Source organism: Passer montanus, unplaced genomic scaffold (assembly GCF_014805655.1).
Source record: "Passer montanus isolate IOZ18808 unplaced genomic scaffold, ASM1480565v1 scaffold159, whole genome shotgun sequence".
In the NCBI taxonomy this organism is placed as follows: Eukaryota; Metazoa; Chordata; class Aves; order Passeriformes; family Passeridae; genus Passer; species Passer montanus.
Window position 1 is genome coordinate 203,529 of NW_024363049.1, and position 15,588 is coordinate 219,116.

A 15,588-nucleotide genomic window follows, 5' to 3' on the forward strand; every position below is an offset into this window, starting at 1 on the left:
TTATCAGATTTCTTTGATTCCTAACACTTGGCTGTTTTCTTTTTTTGTTCTTTACTTCACTAACTAGACTTTCACATAATGTAGTAGCTCAGCTTAAAAGGTAAAGCCCAGATAATTTGGGCTGGATTAATTAATTCCTCGTCTTTTCTTTCCAGAGGTGTCTGCACTCACAGCCAGTGCCTATCACCTGCATTTAAAGGACTATCTTTACCTAGAACAATATTGTATAAACACAGAGATCCTTCATGTGCATTTACTGTTGAGGCACTGGCAGCCATCCAGCTGCCAAATTTTTCTGTAAGAACAGCGGAACTGGAGAGGGGACAACCAGAGGTTCCAGTGTGATGGTGACTCACAGACCAGTTCATTCCATATTTTTTTTAAATGTAGAGACTTTGCATTACTCCAACAAGGGAAATAATCTGTGTTTGTTTCTCTGGTTTGCACAGCAGAGCTGGGGGGTTTGGTTTCTGATTGATCAGGTAAGGAAAACCCTCCTGGGAACCAGCAAGTTCTCCTTCACCACAACTCAGGCTCAAGTGGGAAAACCATCTCCCTAGCTGGCTCCTCCTGTCCCTCCCAGGCCATTCCCATCCTTCTCCCAGCAAAAATGAGGGGAACCACTTGAATTCCTGTCTGGGTTTGCAAAGCCAGGTGTCTGCTAAGAAAGGCAGGAGCCTCCCCTGAAATGGAAAATGTAAACCCCCTCCCTCTGAATTATTATAATTTTGAAATTAAGGGGCTCTTGGGCAAAGATACGAGGGTAGAAACAACAGTTCTTTACTAGGAAAATTTAAAGGAGAGATAAAGAAAAACTGCCCAAAGAACAGCAGAGAACTGCCCAGCTCTGACATATGGGAAACAGAATGCACATGCCCAGCTTAAGACAATTCCTGAGGAAAATGTGGAATCTGAATCAACTCCAGGCTGGGACCAGCCTCTCCCCACATCCCCATCAGCCTTTTGCTGCTGTCACCCTCCCAGCTGTTCCCCCAGGGAAGCTCCAACCACACTGTGACCAGGAATTGTGTACCCCCTGGAGCTGGAGGAAGGGGATGCTCCTGGACTGAGCAAGGAGAGCTGTCAAAGGCAGCAGAGGTGTCACAGCTCTGGCCACTGAAGGGCTCAGCCTTGACAGCTCCTCCAACATTTGGGCTCTGCCAATAGCCCCAGGGCTCAGCTCAGCATCTGCTGCTCCTAGGATGGGCAGATCCCCTTGGGGTCTGTCCCGCCCCAACCCTCGGAGCCTGCTGCAGCCCTCAGAGGGGAGGTGGGACTCATCCCCAGGGGGATGTGGGGCTGCTGTGCCCTGCTGAAGGAACCAGGCTGGAGCAGAGCAGAGCAGAGCGTGCCACAGCCTTTGGAAAAGCAGCAGTGTTTCCTGGCATGATGAAGGACTTCCCTGCATCCGTGCAGGCACGTTGAGGCATTGATTTCATAAATGCTGGCCTTATTTGGAGGAGCTCCCTCATGATCCTCTCCATCCTCCCCCACTGCTGTGCCCCCTGAGCCTGATCCCAAACTGGGGACTGAGGAGTGTAGGGGATTGGAGAGGACAGGCCAGGAGGTAGCCAAGAGGTGGCCAGTCAGTACCAGGCAGTAGCCAGCATGCCCGGGCAGGCTGGGAGAGCCCTTCAGGAGGCTGAGCCAGTCCTGAGAGCTGCTCTCCCCTCCCTGGTGCCTCCCCCCAGCTCTCCCCGCGCTCCCTCCCCTGCCCTGCGGTTCTACGGCTATAATCAAATCATAACTTTTATTAAATTTGAGATTACTTTTTAATGGAATCAATTTCTTGTGTGGTGCTTTTCTCTTCTGCCCCACGGCTCAGCCAAGCTCTGCACTTTTGTGGTTTTACTTGGGTTTTTGTCTCTGCTGCTGCCTTAATGCCAGGCCCTGGGTGAGCACCCCGACACTGTCCTGCCTGAGAGGGACATTTGTCCCATGGCCTGGTGTCTCCAGAGCAGGAATTCCTGCTGAGGGACACCACAGGGCCAGCGGGGTTTGTACCACATTCCAGCTGGCAGTGGGGATGGAATCAGCAAGAAATTTTCCCAGGGAGGAAAGGGAGCCCACCCCTTTCCCTTTGGATTTGGGGCTACATTGGAAAGCCTGTGATGAATCCAGTGGCTGTGGAGCTCCTGGAGGCAGCTGAGGGGGAGCTCATCCTCTTCATCATCCCTTGTTGGAAATCAGAAATTCATCCTCTTCATCATTCCCTGTAGGAAATAAAAATTCATCCTCTTCCTCATCCCCTGAGGAAGTCAGAAATTCAGCCCCCACTGGACATGATGCCTGTGGCTCTGTAAGGATTCCCACACCAGGACAGCCCCACGTGGACACCCCCAAGCACAGCAGCTCAAACCTTCCCACCTTTTTGGCTTTTCAGGTTCCTGAGAACCTTCTTGCCCAAATGGCTTCATCTTTGCAGTTTTATGTAACTTTCCCCTCCTTTTCCCCTCCTCCCCTCGTGCTGCTTCCTTTCTTTTTCTTCCCCAACACCTCCAGACTGTATTATATCCTCTGATGCAAAAACCCCATTCTGCTTTCATTTGTAACCTTATAATGACAACAAGAAAAATAACAGTGACAGCTTTTATTTGGTCCTCCTCCTGCTGATGTTCTTGAAAAGGAATTTCAGATCCTAACTTCGGAGCTCACATTGAAACCTTTTGGATTCTGCAGCTTTCTTGGTGAGGATTTTCTAAATCCTGTATTTTCTAAAGCCTTATTTAGGAGCCACAGGTCAGGCTGTGTCCTTATTGGTTCGAGACCTGGCTGTAATCCAGGCATCCCTCTCCCAAAAACTTCCCCTCAGTTTGGAATTACCCGAGTGCTGCAAAGATGGATGTTCTGCTCTGAAGGCACGCAGAGCGTGGGCTTGTGGGCTTTGTGCTGTCTATTACAAAGGAGTTTCATTGAATTTCTGGGGGAATTTAAATCTAATTCCTCCAAAACAAATAAAGATGCATTATCTGGAGTGGTTTCTTCAGATGAAGCTGGAGGAGCAAATCCTCAGCCCAGGGATGTGCAGAGGAGTCCTGAGGCTGCAGGAGCTCCACAGGGAGCAGGAAAGGGGAGTCAGGGGGTATGGACCCAACTGGGGGTTAATGATGCAGGACAGCCACCCCAAAAAATTCCATATCCCGACTTTTTCCTTTTTTTCAGTCTGTTTGATGCTCATGTTCCCACCAAGAACATCCTGAGTGTTTGTCCTGACCACAATCCCTGTGTTCATCCCACTGAAGGGGGATGGAGATGCTGGAGCCAGGCCAGAGGAGGCTCCAGGATGAGCAGAGGGATGGAGCAGCTCTGCTGGCAGGAAAGGCTGGCACAGCTAGCAATGTTCACCTGGAGAGGAGAAGCTTTGGGGTGACCTCAGTGTGGCCTTGCAGGGCCTGAAGGAGCCCCAGGAAACATGGAGAGAGACAATTGATAAGGGATGGAGGGACAGGACACAGGGAATGGCTCCCACTGCCAGAGGGCAGGGCTGGATGGGATATTGGGAATTAGGAATTGTTCCCTGGCAGGGTGAGCAGGCCCTGGCACAGGGTGCCCAGAGCAGCTGTGGCTGCCCCTGGATCCCTTGGGCTCCAGCCCAAGGCCAGGCTGGAGCAGCCTGGGACAGTGGGAGGTGTCCCTGCCATGGCAGGGGTGGCACTGGATGAGCTTTGAGGATCCTTCCACCCCAAACCATTCTGGGATTTTCTGAACCTTCTCTCCTGCAGAAATAAAGTTGAGCTCTGCTGTTTGATTTATTCAGGACAAACCAATATGACCTTTTCCCTCCAATCCTGGCTCTCTTTCTAAGTTTAATAAAGGATCCACCTATTTATTAGAGTTGTGATGTGTCTGCCTTGCTGTACCTGAAATATCTTCCATGGCTGAGCATCCATGAGGCTAGAATTGGGTTGTCCATAATTAACACATCTCCAGAGGCTTTCACAACATTTAACCACTTCCAAAAGAGTATCAAATGCTTCTTTGGGGAATTAGAAGGAGACTTTATATTGCTCTTTGTGTCCCTCCTAAGATGGGAACCCAGAGCTTTCTCCAAACTCGAGAAATCTCTCATGCAGTGACAGGGAGATGAGAAGTTCTGAGTCTGCAGCTATTCAGGTAACTTTGCTCTGTCTCCTCCTTTCATACTCTGATTTTATTTCTCAGCCAAGTCCATTCTGGCTGTATCTGTTCCTGGGAACAAAAGGATGTTATTCTTTGAGCTTCATTTGAAATGCTTTTCTATGGTCATTTATGAAAAGCATAAAAATACCTTCAGTCCTGAAGCATGAGACACATCACCAAAAGCTATATATATATCTATATATATATATATCTGAATAGATATTTGTGTGCGTTTGGGTGTAGTTTTTAAGGATGACATTCCCTTTTTTTTTTGCCTGGGCATGTCGAGTTTATTTCTGCAAAGGGCGATGTTTTTTTTCCCAGTCTCACACAAATCACCAGGACTGGGGGAGCTGCAGCTCTGCCGTAACTCTGCCTGTAATTAATAAATCATCTGAAGAGCAGAGAGTAACAGGTCCACTTTGAGGGCCAACAAGAGACTTCTAAGTATAGAAGTCTTTGAAAAATTAAAATCAGAGTCCATTTTGGTGTCCGCTCTTAGCTCCTGGATTTCTGTTCCTCCAGTCCATGGGGAAGCTGAAGTTTTGTCAATCTGAGCCCCCCTGCAGGTCCAGCAGATGGGACTGGGGACTGGGCACGGCTCCAGCCCCATGGAGCTCAGGGATGGACATGCCCCTTTCCCAAGGATGGGGCTGGTGGCATTCCCATGGCTTTTCCCACGCTTTGCTGGTGAGAGCAACATTTCAAACCCTGAATTCTGGCTGGTTTTTGAGCCTCAGGTTGCAATCAGTAATTAACTCTCTCTGTTACACTCCTCAGTCAAATTGTGACATTCTGGCTGCTTCTCTCCAGTTTTATTAAGTAAAACTAGATCAAAAAATCATTTCCTATAAAACCCATTTGTTCCAAGCTTGGCCAGCCTTAGTGACCTGTGCAAGCTTTGCAGGTGCTCCAACAATTCCCTGACACCTCCTGCCTATCTCCCTGCTCCCAACACCCAGCTGGAAAATACCTTTCCTGCCCTATACTGAGATAGCTTGGAAATACCCATTTCATTCTCCAAGGCACCTGAGCTACCTGTACCCATTTCCCTCCCTGGGCTGGTGGCTCCTGATTGCCACTCTGTGCCCCCTGACTGCTCCCCTGTGTCTGGGTTTGAAAAGCCAGGTGTCTGCTAAGGAAGGCAGGAGCTTCCCCTGAAATGGAAAATGTAAACCCCCTCCCTCTGAATTATTATAATTTTGAAATTAAGGGGCTCTCAGGCAAAGATATGGGAACAGGAATAACAGTTCTTTACTAGGAAAATTTAAAATACAAACGCAATAGTACAAACAGAAAACAAACCACTGCCAGAGTCAGAGCAGGAGCTGCCCCTGTGGGTCAGGGTGGTGGCACAGCCCCATCCCATGGGGGCTCAGCCCTCCTGCAGTGCCAGCTGTGCTTCTGCTGGAGCAGGGATCCTGCACAAGGGGGGAGTTTTCCTCTGCAGCTCCAGGGCTGCTGGAGATGGGCCTGCTCTCCCTCTGGGAATGCAGGGCAGGAGAAAGCTGCTCCTCTGGGAATGCAGTGGGCAAAGGCTGCTGTGCTGTTCCAGGCTCAGATTGTATCCAGGTAGGAATGCTTGGCTCCTGCCCTGGGCACAGCATCTCCCCATGGGATGCTGGAATTTGATCAGCCCTGCAGGGACACTCAGTGGCCATGGACAGCAGAGATCTCCTGGAGGGAGGATTGGCTGTGGGAGAGATAAAGAAAAACTGCCCAAAGAACAGCAGAGAACTGCCCCAGCTCTGACAGATGGAAATAGAATACACAAACCCAGCCACATCTTGCAACCTAAGACACCCTGGCATAGTGATCCCCCTCATTCCAGGCTGGAATGTGCCTGGGAAGGTGCTGGGTGCCTCCTGCCCCTTCCCTGCTGGCCCAAGGCACGGTGACCTGACCAGTGTCTCCCCAGGCTGCCGAATTCCCTGGGAACAAGGAATAAAAATGCTGTCCCTCGGCCTCGGAGAGAAGCACATTTTTCAGTGCCACCTCCAGGAGGACAGCCTGTCCTTCCTGCAGAGCCATCCCAGCGTAACAGCCGAGCTGCAGACAAACATTATGTAAATGTCTGTTCCACAGCCACGCTCACAAATGCTTCTTGTGCTTCATTAGGTCATTGGCAGAAAACGGCAGTGCAGCCTCTCACATTTGCATCCTCTCCATCAGAGGCTCTTTCCAGCTGATGACTGTTGCCCTGGCTGGATTTTTTAGGAAAAGGACTTGCTCCTCCTGCTGAAGATGCCACTGGAGTCCTGGATCTCCATGTGAGGTGTTTACCTGCTGTCTCTCCTCATCCACACCTCCAGTGAAGCTGCACTGGAAGAGAAGAGAGGAAAAATAATTGCAAAGGACAAATGGAGTCAGCCCCAGGTGACTCCCTCAGACTCTTCCTTTTGTCCCCATGCTCATGGGCTGCTCCAGGGTTCCAGGACAGGGATGAGAATGCAGCTCCCAGCAGGAATAGATCACAGCCTCTGGGAAAGGGCTCATTTTCCAAACAACAACAACAACAACAGAAAAATGCACACAGGACACTCTCTCCATGCAGCAACAACAATTTTCTTAAAAATGAAGTTTCTCTGCCAAAAGTCCTGGAATTTTGCTCTGATGACCCTGTGTCCTGCTGTGCATTGCTGCTTTCCAGGGATGCTCACAGGATGGGGGGTTTTAGGTTTGTGTTCTGATTTATGATGTTGTCCATCGTTTATGGAGTTGCTGTTATGTGCTGTCTCTGCACAGTCCTGTGGCCATTCCCATATGGATTTCCCAGAGCTTCAGCTCCTGCCCTGCCTGCTCCGGAGCTCTTCCTCCCAGTCTGCCCAGTCCAAACCAGCCACATCTGCATATGCTCTGTCCTTATACTGCTCCCCTAAAGCTGGTCACCTTCTGTCTCATGAGATTTCTTCCCCGATCCTTTGTCCAGGACATTTGCACTCCCAGTCCACCTGGGATTGAGAAGGATATCCAGCACTTCCTGGCATAGAAGGTTTTACTAAGAAGGAGCATAGGATGAGTGGCTCCCTCCTATTCAAGGGAAGGAAAATAACAGGAATAATTCTGGCCAAGGAGGACAATGGGATCCTGGGGTGCCTCAGGAAGAGCACTCCCAGCAGGACAGGGAATGCCCCTGTGCCCAGCCCTGGGGACGCCTCTGGGGTGATCCTGTCCTGTGCCCAGCCCTGGGGACACCTCTGGGGTGATCCTGCCCTGTGCCCAGCCCTGGGGACACCTCTGGGTGCTGTGTGCAGCTCTGGCTCCTCAGCACAGCAGGGACAGGAGCTCCTGGAGCTGAGCAAGGGCCTGGAGCAGCTCGGTGCCCAGGAAAGGCTGAGGGAGCTGGGGCTGCTCAGGCTGGAGAGGAGTCCCAGTGACAGGGGCCTCGGCCCTGGCTGTCCCAGTGTGTCCCAGTGTGTCCCAGTCTGTCCCAGTCTGTCCCAGTGTGTCCCTGTGTGCAGGCTCAGGGCAGCCCCAGGCTCTGCTCCAGGCCCAGCCATGGCCCCAGAGCCACGGGCAGGGCCTGAGCCCAGGAGCTGCCCCTGCCCAGGAGGCAGAACTGCTGCCCTGGCAGTGCCAGCCCTGAGCAGAGGGGGCAGAGGCTGTGGAGTGTCCCTGCCTGGGGACACTGCAGAGCTGTGAGCACACCCTGCTGTGCCCTGAGCTCTGGGCTGGCCCTGCTGGAGCAGGGAGGTGGCACCAGGGGAGCCCTGTGGCCCCTCAGCCTGACCCAGCCTGGGACTCTGTGACCCCTCAGTATTTGTAAGAACTTACCCAATTCCTCCTCCTGTGCCTGAAAACCTCTCCTCTCTTCTCCCTCTCACTCTTCCCACATGTTCAGGTCGGGGAGCTGATCCAAACCCCTGGATTTTCTCTCCCTCCCTCAAGCAGATCATCTTCACCCTGTGCTCCCAGCATGAGGAGAACCTTGAATATTCCAAGTAATGCTCCTCCATCCCCATATTTAATGCACCTGTAATGCCATTCCCCTAAAATGTAAAAAGCAGGGGGAATGTAGAAGTAGATATAGTGCCTCCATAGCATTCTAGAAGTAAATATAGTGCTTACCTGGAAGAAAACACTGCAGGAATACTAAAAGTGAGTTGTTTGGTTTGACAGAGCACAATGAGTACCTGCCTTCATTACTCTGCTGAAATATGGGCTGCTCCGAGGCATTTGGATAATTATTTGTGTCATACACTTATTTATTTATTTTGCCTTTAACCCAGCCTCGGTGTGCCAAGGATTTTGTGGAGAAATCCTCACACTCTGTGTGTGTGTGTGTGTGTGTGTAGGAAGCTGCAACAGTTCCCTAATTCTTTGTGGAATGACAAGAATCGTTTGTTTGTTGTTTTTATTTTAATCCTGAAAATGAACATTGGTAGTCACTGTTCTATGGAGAAGCAGCTCAACACATTCCTGCAAACTCTGCTGAAAGCAAGCACGGGAAATTTCACCCTTGGAAAATATTTTGCAAAATATAAGGCGTGAATTTGAACACACAAAATCAATTTTTTTTGCATCCTTGGCAGCAAGAGCCTCACTCAAATTTCTATTAAGCTCTGGGAAGGCTGTTTTGTGTCAGGAAAGACAAAGTCTTCCTTGGATTTTCATCCAGAGATGCCAGGCTTCTAATGAAAAACACAGATAGGAGCAAAACTAGTGGGGTTCAATGTTCCTTCTGTACCAACTTGATAATTAAAAATTGGGAAAAGGAATCCAAAACCCTAAAAATGGATGTAGGCCAAAAAATTGAGTTGGGAATGGACAATGTCTGCAGTGTTTAACAGCCTTGTCCCTTGCTGGTGTCTCTGCAAAGCTGGAATTTTCAGGGGGGGATGCACAGGAGGTTGTAGGATGGGCATGGAAATCAGCAGGTCCTGGATCAGCAAAGGGAATCACGACAGGGAATCTGGGTTAATAAAGCTCCTGAATCCAAGTCCTGTGTCAGCAGCAGGGTTGCACTTCCCAGGGGTTGAAGGCAACGAGGACGAATGTGGCATGCAGCTGGAGCACATTTTCTTAAAAAAACATCCATAATTCCTTTTCCAGTTTCACTGATGGAAGTTATTTCTCTGAGTCAGGAGGGGACAGGAGGGATGCACTGACCAGTGCTGCGTTTCTGTGTGTGAGTGAGCTGGGAAGGCACCAAATCCTTGGATATCCAGGTCTTCCATAGGCAACACATCCCCAGGCTCCAAGTGTCTGAAGGAGGACTACAAGGAAGGTGGAGAGAGGTGATTTCCAAGGGCTGGAGGGACAGGACAAAGGAATGGCTCCCACTGCCAGAGGCAGGGAGAGATGGGATATTGGGAATTAGGAATTGTTCCCTGGCAGGGTGGGCAGGCCCTGGCACAGGTGCCCAGAGCAGCTGTGGCTGCCCCTGGATCCCTGGCAGTGTCCCAGGCCAGGTTGGACATTGGGGCTGGAGCAGCCTGGGACAGTGGGAGGTGTCCCTGCCATGGCAGGGGGTGGGATGAGATATTTAAGGTCTCTCCCAACCCAGGTTTTCTGTAATTTTGTGATTTTAATTGCAAAGCTCCCAGAGTCTGTGGGAGGCTGAGGATGGGTCCCGTGGGACCTGTGGGTGCTCTGCCCTCAGACCATCCCTCACTCCTGGGGAATGAGCCCCTCCAGACTTGTCCTCCTGCTGCTCTGAGCACTTTCCCGGGATTCTCAAGGCAGAGAGAGCCTTCCCCTCCATCCTCTCCCCATGGGGCAGCAGAGTCCCTGCTGGCACAGTGCCCATAGCTGTGGCTGCCCTGGCTGTGCTGCCCCAGGGCTCCAGGGCACCCTGGTATTGCCTGTCAGGGAGATTGGTGGCATCTGAGCTGCCAAACTTCCTGAGCCATTTACAAAGTGCCGCTCGCCGCCCCGCTCGCCGGTGATGAATGGAGTTATTATATCTGCACAATCTTATCCTGCCCCCCAGCAAAACTCCCTGCCGGCTGCAGCGGGGCTGGGGAGGGCTGGGCAGGCTCACGGAGCACTGATCACATTTGTCTTGCAGGGAGAGGGAGAATTGAGGGCTGCAATAAGCAGCGTTAAATAGCCAAGGGTGTGGGATTACAGCTCGGCTGCTCCCTGCCTGCTGCCTCTCCCAGCCGCTTCCCATGGCCTCCCCATAATCCCTGGGCATCAGGAATAGTTCCTGGAGCTCTCCTCCCATCTTCTGGTGTGCCTCAGGTGGGAAAATCAGCTTGGTCCTGGTCGGAGGTGGGGTCACCTGATGCCACAGGCAGGATTCTGCTGGATGCTGTTCCCAGGCTCTTTTCCCATCCCTGTGGATGCTGTTCCCAGGCTCTTTTCTCTCTACCCTCCTCTTGTCTGCCTTGGGAATGTCGTGTCCACAGCAAAGCCCAGGTGTAAGGGCACCTGGAGGAAATGACCTTTCCTCCACGCCTGCTGTAGCACGTGTGCTGCCCAGACAGGGCTAATTAATGAGTAAGAATTCATTAATCCTCCCAGGCTTTGGGAATGGTGACCCATCGCTGGCTGAACCCTCACATCCAGTGTTCCCTCTGCAGCTGCAGCCAGGATGGGCATTTCTGTGGCACAGGAGCCACCCCAGGGAGCAGGAGGGTGCAGGCCTGGCGAAGGACTTGCAGAGAGTGGTGTGCAGCCCCAAAGGCTGGGGCAGGAGCTCCTGGGCTCCTCCAGCTCCTGCAGGGGTGGTGTCCCCCATGGAAGGGGTGACGCAGGCCAGGACTGGTGTTCAGGTGTCTTTATGGGCACAGGAACAGTGACCTGGCTGTGGCAGGCAGTGACACTGGCACAGGGTGCCCAGAGCAGCTGTGGCTGCCCCTGGATCCCTGGCAGTGTCCAGGGCCAGGCTGGACAGGGCTTGGAGCAGCCTGGGACATTGGAAGGTGTCCCCGCCATGGCATGAGGTGGACGGAGATGAGCTTTAAGGCCCCTTCCATTGCATTCCATGATTGTGCCATCCCAAGATTCCATGATTTGTGTGCCAGAGCAGCGATCAGGAGAGGTTCCCTCCCCGAGGTGTGCACCCGGGTCACAAAGGGCGCGAGCAGCGTCCAGCAGCGCGGGCTGCTCGGGGCAGGATGGGGATGGAATTCCATGGAAAAGGCACTCGGACTCTCCCGCTGTGAGTATTTACCCCCGAGAGAGCCGGGGCTGTGCCCGGGGCTGCGGCAGCAGGGGGCTGTGGCGAGCTGCGGCTCCCAGAGCCGGCCCCGGGGGCTGCGCTTCCCCTGCTCCCGGCGGGGCTGTGGGAACCTCCGCCTGCCCGCCCCGCGCCGGGGAAAGTGTGGGAAGAACGGCTGGGAAAGGCACGGCCGCGTCCCCCCGGAGCGGGGACAGGCACAGGGCAGCGGCTCCGGAGCAATTCCCACCCCCGGGCAGAGCAGAGAGGCTTTAACCCCGTGCGGGCTGCGGAGGAGGGGGCTGAGGGCGCGGGACGGGAGTCGGTGCCTGCCCCGACACAAAGCAGAGGCACAGGGAACACCCTCGCCTGCTCCTACCCAAGCACGGGGCCACTGGGGACACCTCTGCCCATCCCTGCCCAAGAAAGGGACACTGGGGACACCCCTGCCCATCCCTGCCCAAGAAAGGGGCACTGGGAACACCTCTGTCCCCCCCCTACCTAAGAAAGGGGCACTGGGGACACCTCTGCCCATCCCTGCCCAAGGAAGGGACACTGGGAACACCTCTGCCCATCCCTGCCCAAGCACAGGGACACTGGGGACACCTCTGCCCATCCCTGCCCAAGAAGGGGGCACTGGGGACACATCTGTCCCCCCTATCCAAGAAAGGGGCACTGGGGACACCTCTGCCCAAGAAAGGGGCACTGGGATGCTTCTACCCATTCCTACCCAAACCAGGGACACTGGGGACACCTCTGCCCAAGAAAGGGGCACTGGGGACACCTCTGTCCATCCCTATCCCAGAAAGGGGCACTGGGGACACATTTGCCCACCCCTGCCTGTGCAAGGGGTACGTTGCTAGCCCTGCCACAGGAGCACCCTCGCAGTGATGCCACCAGCACCAGCTTTGTCCTCTCATTAAAACCTCACAGTTGGGACACCTCTGCCCATCCCTGCTCAAGAAGGGGGCACTGGGGACACCCCTGCCCATCCCTGCCCAAGAAAGGGACACTGGGACACCCCTGCCCACCCCTATCTGTGCGAGGGGCACTGGGGACACATTTTCCCACCCCTGCCTGTGCAAGGGGTACGTTGCTAGCCCTGCCACAGGAGCACCCTCGCAGTGATGCCACCAGCACCAGCTTTGTCCTCTCATTAAAACCTCACAGTGCCTGAGCAGTGAGCCCCAGGGAGGGCTGGAAAAGGCTTCTGCCATTGTGTCCAGGTGGGATCAGAGGCTGGAAACCCAACAAGGCACTTTCTCATCCTGGAAAAGCACCGCAGGCCCCTGTTCTTCCCGAGTGACAGCCCTGCCAAGGCACTGTCACACATTCCCAGGCAGCATTAGAGGAGAGGGGAGAGATGGCAGCGAATTTGCATTAAAAATGGTCACGTTGGCATTTGCTTCATGCTGAACATCGCTGCTCTTCAAAGCAGCACACATTTTCACAGGGAAGAGGGGAGGAAGGAGCACACTGTCCCAGGTATGAGACCCATGCCTTTGTCCCAAGCAATTTTCATCTTAAGAATAAAAGAACTGCATAAAGGAAAATACTGCTGAGCACATTGGTTTGCAATTTTCCAGCCTTTAAAGGCTGGTCCCATCACTTTCCTCCCAGAGAGGTTTGTTCTCTGGCCCCTGAGGACACTGTTTCCTTGCCAGATCCTAATTTTCAAACCTCAGCTCTTTCAGCCCGTTCCAATAAACATCACAAGAATGTTGCTAAATAGGGAAAGCGTTTTTTTTCTTTCCTTTTTTTTTTTTTTGTTCTCCTTAAGCCTTAAGAAGGAGAGAAAGATTTTGTTAAATGTTAAAAAAGGATTATTGGGGGCTGAGGCACTGTTTATCCAAACAGGGAGAGTTTGGAGAAGGGAAGGAAGGGTTAAACCTTTTGGAGGTTTTGGAGCTGGAAAAGTGGGCCTCGGTGGGGCTGGAAAATCAAGGAATGACGCCTTGTCAATGGAATTAGTGGGATGTTTGCAGTGCCCCTCTGTATTCCAGCTCTTCCCAAGGATGGGATGGAGATGCATGTGATGGGATGAAGATGGCCATGCTCATCAGGCTGTTTCAGGCAGTTTAAAGACTCTTGCTTGTTCTTTCCCTCATTCCAACATCCCTGGTCCATCCCCACCAGGCCAAGGCCATGATTTTGGGCGCAGGGAGCAGACTTGGAGCCTGCCTGAAGAATGCCACACTTATTAGCGATTGTTTTAATGAAGCGAAAGCTCATCAATGGCTCTGGGAACCAAGAAGCTGCTGGAAAGCTCTGACTGTGCCGTGCTGGGCACGCTGGGCTTGGCTGAGTGACCCTTGGTGGCATCACCGGGGCGGCTGGGGAAGCCCAGCTTCATTCCCTGTGTCTGGGAACGCTGGGAATGTTCCAGCAGCTCCAGGGGTGAGAAAACCCCCAAAAGGAGCCACTAAAGCATTGAGAGAAACCAAAAACCTTGGAGCAGAAGATGCTGCAGGAACTGCTTTGCCCTCTCAGGGGCAGGTGAGAGCTGAGTTGATTGGGGTGGAAAATTCCTGAGATTTGCAAGTCAAAGAGAGACAAATGAGTTGTAAGAGGTCGATGCTTTTCTGGGTCAGGGGCTTTATCCGGCGACAAATTCCCTGCTTGTTGCCAGGATGTGGAAATTTGGGGGTTGCTACCTGAGCTGATGAGGTTTCCTGGCTCTAAGTGTGGCCTGGGAATGCCTGGAAATGCTGGGATGGGAGAAGTGTAATCCAGGGATGACACCTGCACGGAGGGTAACCACGCATCCCGAATTTTGTGCAGTTCCATGTGTAACACAGCAACGATTTAACGTGCTCACATATATAATGAAAATCATTTGAATTTAATGCAAAAATGAGGAAGAGATATGTGGCTATTTTGATCCCTAATCCATCTGCCCATTCCAGAGCCTGGAATTCTGTTCCTAAATTCCCCAGCCTCATTTTCACTTCCTTGTGGTTTTCTTTTTCTTTTTCCTTCTCCTCTATTTGCAATTTCAGTCAGCCGAGCGAGCCTTGCCACGCATTGAGACATCCCTTTAACTCCCTTTCCTGGATGTAATTTCTCGGAATTTTTGTGAAATCCATCTGCATGGATCCGAGTGCATACAAATCCAATGACACCATTCTAATCAGCCTTAAATGCTGCAGCAGCCCGCTCCCATTTAAGCTAATAGCTCCCAGCAGGCAAAGGTTGTTATCCTTTATGGACCAGCCCTCTGGGGAGCCACAGGGAACAGCTTGGAACAACGGGGAATGCATTTGGAAGTTGCCAAACTTTACTTACTGCCTCGCAGGGCTTTGGGATTTGGTGATTTTTAATTTTTAAAATTTTTTTCCCTTCCCTACGTGCACAGGAAAGGTTTCTGAGCCTTGATGTGCTCGTCTAAAACAGGAATTTCAGTTTGTAATCGCTCTCTCAAATTCCCAGGATTATTGGCTCTCACCTGCGTGGGCATCTGGAAGATTTTGGATTATCTGCTTTTTAACAGAGGAGAAAACACCAGGGACCTCCAGCCTGCAAAATCCCAGCGAGTTCTGGGGATTAACACGCGGCCTTGCAGGCGGGGATGTTGGAGGCAAAATCCTTGGGAAATGCCAGAGCTCTGCTAACAGGTTTGTAAATGGAGGTGCTTTGGTTTAAAAGGGGATATTTATTAGGTGTGCCGGTGGAAGGAAAACAAGCACAGATGGGGGATAAATCTCCCTGAGCAGCAGTGCAGCACTCCCGGATCGTTCAATAACCAGATTTCAGCACCTTTAGGCTTCCCCAGCAGCTCTGGGGGTGGGACAGGAGCCTCACCCAGCACGGGAGGAGCGGCCAGCTCCTGTCCAGCCACTGCCTTTTCCAGCTGCCTGGAATTCGCCGGGCTCTGTCTCTGAGGTTTCCTCAGATCGAAGGGTGGGTCTGTCCTGAGGAGAGGGGTCTGGATGAAAATAAAGTATTTCACAGAATTCCAGAATCATTGAGGCTGGAAAAGCCCTCCAGGATCATCGAGTCTGGTTTCAAGGACCATTCCAAGACAACCCAGTCCATGATTCTCTGGGAATGCTTTGGGATTGGGATGCAGCTGCACTCCATTCCTCCTGGAGAGCCTGGCCTGGGCTGGAATCCTGGCACACATTCCATGAACCATCCCTCACATGCTGCTCCAGCCTGATTGTTTGGGATGGGCCCTTGTCTTCTGTACTCCTCACTGTACAAATCTGCTGCTGGGGATGGAATTATTCATCTCCCCAGCCCAGAGAACATTAATGGGACACAAATAATGGGCTGATTTTCCACAGCACTCCCGAAGATGAATGGGCTTCCTAATCCTTACTTTATCTGGGAAGAGTTGAAGCGTAGTGAATTGAAGGTCTGAA

At 52.2% G+C, this 15,588-nt stretch overlaps 1 protein-coding gene across 1 annotated transcript in view; it reads left to right on the plus strand.

Annotated features, from left to right (window-relative positions):
* The first annotated feature begins 11,295 nt into the window (after positions 1-11,295).
* The window catches only part of ARAP3 (ArfGAP with RhoGAP domain, ankyrin repeat and PH domain 3), a 437,919-nt gene continuing 433,626 nt past the window's right edge, over positions 11,296-15,588 (plus strand). The window contains exons 1-2 of the mRNA XM_039702724.1: positions 11,296-11,327; positions 11,416-11,421. The gene's annotated coding sequence lies outside the window, so the exon portion shown is untranslated. The remainder of the gene's footprint in view (positions 11,328-11,415; positions 11,422-15,588) is intronic.